Source organism: Monodon monoceros, unplaced genomic scaffold, assembly GCF_005190385.1.
Source record: "Monodon monoceros isolate NGI ecotype Baffin Bay Population unplaced genomic scaffold, NGI_Narwhal_1 Super_Scaffold_9, whole genome shotgun sequence".
Classification (NCBI taxonomy): Eukaryota; Metazoa; Chordata; class Mammalia; order Artiodactyla; family Monodontidae; genus Monodon; species Monodon monoceros.
Window position 1 is genome coordinate 39,125,480 of NW_021703786.1, and position 5,732 is coordinate 39,131,211.

The 5,732-nt window shown below is 44.5% G+C and overlaps 1 pseudogene; it reads right to left on the reverse strand.

Moving 5' to 3' along the window:
* Positions 1-461: 461 nt before the first annotated feature.
* Positions 462-1,147, reverse strand: LOC114889593 (annotated as a pseudogene).
* Between the last annotated feature and the right edge of the window lie 4,585 nt (positions 1,148-5,732).

The window sequence follows — 5,732 nt, forward strand, 5'->3', positions numbered from 1 at the left end:
TGCCAGTTCAAGTTAGAGGAAATGTATGCCAACACCAGCTTCTGACAACAGAAATGAGAAGTTAAAGGTTTGTCTGATTTAGGTCAGGTAATCATGGAAACAAAAGAATATTTAAAATAATTCATTTTATCATTATGCACATTGAAGGAAATCATTATAGACAGGAGAGTTGTTTCCCACCGTAAAATGATTTACACCCATTTATTAAGCTAGAAACACCAGCTTGAAAAGGTACTGATATATGCCATTTGTAATAATTTCTCTACAGCAAACAATTGTCTTACACTTGGAACGTGTTGAAGGAAATATTATCTCATAAGCCTTTTTTGTTCTTTGGGTCTCAATCACTAAGAGTTCAAGGGACTTTTGAGAGATTCCTGGTGTCCTGGGTGGCCTGATGAATGCATTAAAGTCAAACAGTGTATCTGTATTCTGAAAATACTCTTAGCTCCATGCGAATGTTGCTTGGGTTGTGGAGCTCTTATTTCTCCCACTGGCACCATGACATCTGAAGAACATTTGTTACGAAAGTTTCACACCAATTGTGTTTTGTTCCTTCTTCATTAGCCGCTGTGCTTCCTTTTCCGTTTTCTTCCTTTGTTGTTCTGCTGCTCTCTTTTCTCTGTCTGCTATCTTCTCCTGCCTCAGAACTTCTTTGGCTTGCCGCATCGTCTCTTCCTATGCGTTGATATTTTCCTGCCAGGTATCCATGTCACCTAATTCAGGAGATTGGTGAATAAAAGGCATATCTTGTGTAGCTGCTAGGCTATTAGAGAAACCTGTGCTACCATCTGGGATTTAATGGTTCTCTCTTCTTAATAATGATTTTCTGAGTTTTCCTTAAAGTTGGTGTCATGTCCTTAAAATACTCAGGTTCCAGTTTTTCTAAAGCATTTTGTTGTGTTGCCACATTCCTATTCCCTCCTTTAATCTTTACACTTGTGGGTGTGTCTGCATCTCAAGAAGTCCACGCTTCAACGTCTGTCTGTTTAGCAACAGATGAATAATCACCTGTAGCTGGGAAAGTTATTTAGTCTCCACTTAATTTCCGTCCTCTGCCAGATCTGCATATTAATCTCTTTAGGAATGAGGATACTGTTGCTAGGCAGGTACAAACTTTAAATAACCGAAACTGTGTGATAGCCATGGTGGGACTCGAAACCTGAAATTGACTGATGAGAAAAAAAAAAATCATACCCACTGTACAGATGCGAAAAATGACAGGAGCGTTTTTCAGTTTACACAGTCTGATGCCATATGCACGGCGTTTGGTGAAACGCTCTCAATTGCTCCAAGTGGGTGCCTAGTGGGCTGGGATTTGGATTTTGGAAAAATCTGCCTGGGAAGGAGCAAGGCCTGCCCCTCCCCCTCTGCACGAAAACTTTAAACACACAAAGAATGTAAACACATACTATACATGTTAATGGATACATACTTAATATGTATCCATGTTGGACTGTGCATCGGAATTATACACACCAGCTCTGGGAGAGTGGTTCCCACCCAGGGAATGAGGAGGAAGAGGGGACGGAAGCAGGTTCTACTTTAAAAAAATTTTTTAATGAAAGTAGCCAAGACATTAATATTTATTAAATCTGGTTAGAAGTTCATGAGATCTAACTTTATGAAACGTGAGTTTCAGGTCAGCGTTCACTCTACAGGCATAGTCCAAAATCTCCAAGTCAAGAAGTGAATGGACAATTCCCCAGTCAGTAGGACCCCCAGCATGCTGGCAGAAGTAAATTCTCTCTGAAAAAAATACATCCTCAAAACAGGCCTTCTGCGGGGCGGGGGACGAATTGGGAGATGGGGATTGACATATATACACTATTTTTTAAAATTAATTTAATTTCTTTATTTTGGGCTGGGTTTTGTCTTCGTTGCTTCATGCGGGCTTTCTCCAGTTGTGGTGAGCGGGGGCTACTCTTCGTTGTGGTGCGCGGGCTCTAGGCATGTGGGCTCAGTAGTTGTGGCGCACGGGCCCAGTTGCTTCACGGCATGTGGGATCTTCCCGGACCAGGGCTCAAACCCATGTCCCCTGCATTTGCAGACGGATTCTTAACCACTGTGCCACCAGGGAAGTCCCAACATATATACACTATTGATACTATGTATAAAATAGGTTAACTAATGAGAAACTACTGTATAGGGCAGGGAACTCTACTCAGTGCTCTGCAGTGACCTAAATGGGAAGGAAATCCGAAAAAGAGGGAATATATGCATCCGTCTAGCTGGTTCACTGTGCTCTACAGTAGAAACTAACACAACATTGTACAGAAACTATACTCCAATTAAAAAAAAACAAAAACAGTCCATCTAGTTTTAGCATATAAAGTCCCAGGCAAAATGTGCTCATAATATATTTTATTTTATTTTATTTATTTGTTTTTTGCGGTATGCGGGCCTCTCACTGTCGTGGCCTCTCCCGTTGCGGAGCACAGGCTCCGGACGCGCAGGCTCAGCGGCCATGGCTCACGGGGCCCAGCCGCTCCGCGGCATGTGGGATCTTCCCGGACCGGGGCACGAACCCGCGTCCCCTGCATCGGCAGGCGGACTCTCAACCACTGCGCCACCAGGGAAACCCAATATTTTATTTTTTCAAACCTAGGCTTGCTTTCTTTTTAAAAAATTATTATTTTATTTATTTATTTTTGGCTGCGTTGGGTCTTTGTTGCTGCGCGCAGGCTTTTCTCTAGCTGGGGCGAGCGGGGGCTACTCTTCGTTGTGGTGCGCGGGCTTCTCATTGCGGTGGCTTCTCTTGTTGCGGTGCATGGGCTCTAGGTGCGTGGGCTTCAGTAGTTGTGGCTCATGGGCTCTAGAGCGCAGGCTCAGTAGTTGTGGTGCACGGGCTTAGTTGCTCCGCGGCATGCGGGATCTTCCCAGGGCTCAAACCCGTGTCCCCTGCATTGGCAGGCAGATTCTTAACCACTGCGCCACCAGGGAAGCCCTCATAGTATATTTTAAAAGAAAATAAATCAAGATAGAATACCTATATACCACATAAAGAAATGCACAGTAGAGAAAGTAAGGATTTTAAAAACGACTAGAGGGGGAAGAAAAGATTATTTTAAAAAAAAACACAAAACTAACACTTAGACTGAAGCAGAGTTCTCAGCAGCAGCAATGGAAGCCAGGAAAAGTGCACTAATACTTCCAAACTACTGAAAGAAAGTAACTGCCAACCTACGATGATATACTTGGGAAATTATCTTTCAAGAACAGAGATATTTTCAAGTAAATGAAACCACCAGCATCCCTCCCTGAAGGACTATGTGAAGGATGTAGTTCAGGAAGAAGGAAAATGACCCAAGACAAAGGTCTGGGAGGCAAGGACTAGGACCAAAGAAAATGAAAATGGGTAGAGCTAAAAGCCGAGACCATAAAGAAACAATAGCGGGGCTGCCCTGGTGGCGCAGTGGTTGAGAGTCCGCCTGCCGATGCAGGGGACACGGGTTCGTACGAGCCCCGGTCTGGGAAGATCCCACATGCCGCGGGGCGGCTGGGACCGTGAGCCATGGCCGCTGAGCCTGCGCGTCCGGAGCCTGTGCTCCGCAACGGGAGAGGCCCGCGTACCGCAAAAAAAAAAAAAAAAAAAAAAAAAGATATAAAGATTTGGGGAGATTGGTGCAAGATGGCAGAGTAGAAGGACGTGTGGTCACTCCCTCTTGTGAGAGCACCAGAATCACAACTAACTGCTGAACAATCATCGACGGGAAGACACTGGAACTCACCAGAAAAGATGCCCCGCATCCAAAGACAAAGGAGAAGCCGCAATGAGACGGTAGGAGGGGCTCAATCACAATAAAATCAAATCCCATAACTGCTGTGTTGGTGACTCACAAACTGGAGAACACTTATACCACAGAAGTCCACCCACTGGAGTGAAGGTTCTGAGCCCCACGTCAGGCTTCCCAACCTGGGGGTCTGGCAACAGGAGGAGGAATTCCTAGAGAATCAGACTTTGAAGGTTAGCGGGATTTGACTGCAGGACTTTGACAGGATTGGGGGAAACAGAAACTCCACTCTTGGAGGTCACACACAGGATGCACACAGTGTGTGCATCAGGACCCAGGGGAAGGAGCAGTGACCCCAGGGGAGACTGAGCCAGACCTACCTGCTAGTGTTGGTGGAGGGTCTCCTGCAGAGGCGGGGGGTGGCTGTGGCTCACCGTGGGGACAAGGACACTGGCAGCAGAAGTTCTGGGAAGTATTCCTTGGCGTGAGCCCTCCCAGAGTCCACCATTAGCCCCACCAAAGGGCCGGGTAGACTCCAGTGCTGGGTCGCCTCAGGCCAAACAATGAACAGGGAGGGAACCCAGCCCCACCTATCAGCAGACAAGCAGATGAAAGTTTTACTGAGCTCTGCCCACCAGAGCAACACCCAGCTCTACCCACCACCAGTCCCTCCCATCAGGAAGCTGGCACAAGCCTCTTAGATAGCCTCATCCACCAGAGGGCAGACAGCAGAAGCAAGAAGAACTACAATCCTGCAGCCTGTGGAACAAAAACCACATTGACAGAAAGATAGACAAGGTGAAAAGGCAGAGGACTTTGTACCAGATGAAGGAACAAGATAAAACCCCAGAAAAACAACTAAATGAAGTGGAGATAGGCAGTCTTTCAGAAAAAGAATTCAGAATAATGACAGTGAAGATGATCCAGGACCTCAGAAAAAGAATGGAGGCAAAGATCGGAGAAGACAGAAAAAATGTTTAACAAAGACCTAGAAGAATTAAAGGACAAACACCTAGAAGAATTAAAGAACAAACAAACAGAGAGCAACAATACAAAAACTGAAATGAAAACTACACTAGAAGGAATCAATAGCAGAATAAGTGAGGCAGAAGAACGGATAAGTGACCTGGAAGACAGAATGGTGGAATTCACTGCTGTGGAACAGAATAAAGAAAAAAGAATGAAAAGAAATGAAGACAGCCTAAGAGACCTCTGGGACAACATTAAACACACCAACATTCACATTAGAGGGGTCCCAGAAGGAGAAGAGAGAGAGAAAGGACCCAAGAAAATATTTGAGGAGATTATAGTCAAAAACTTCCCTAACATGGGAAAGGAAATAGCCACCCAAGTCCAGGAAGTGCAGAGAGTCCCAGGCAGGATAAACCCAAGGAGAAACATGCTGAGACACATAGTAATCAAACTGACAAAAATTAAAGACAAAGAAAAATTATTGAAAGCAACAAGGGAAAAACAACAAATAACATACAAGGGAACTCCCATAAGGTTAACAGCTGATTTCTCAGCAGAAACTCTACAAGCCAGAAGGGAGTGGCATGATATATTGAAAGTGGTGAAAGGGAAGAACCTACAACCAAGATTACTCTACCTGACGAGGATCTCATTCAGATTTGATGCAGAAATCTAAAGCTTTACAGACAAGGAAAAGCTAAGAGAATTCAGCACCACCAAACCAGCTCTACAATAAATGCTAAGGGAACTTCTCTAAGTGGGAAACACAAGAGAAGAAAAGGACCTACAAAAACAAACCCATAACAATTAAGAAAATGGTAATAGAAACATACATATTGATACTTACCTTAAACATGAATGGATTAAATGCTCCAACCAAAAGACACAGGCTCACTGAATGGATACAAAAACAAGACCCATATATATGCTGTCTACAAGAGACCCACTTCCGACCTAGGACACATACAGACTGAAAGTGAGGGGATAGAAAAAGATATTGCATGCAAATGGAAATCAAAAGAAAGC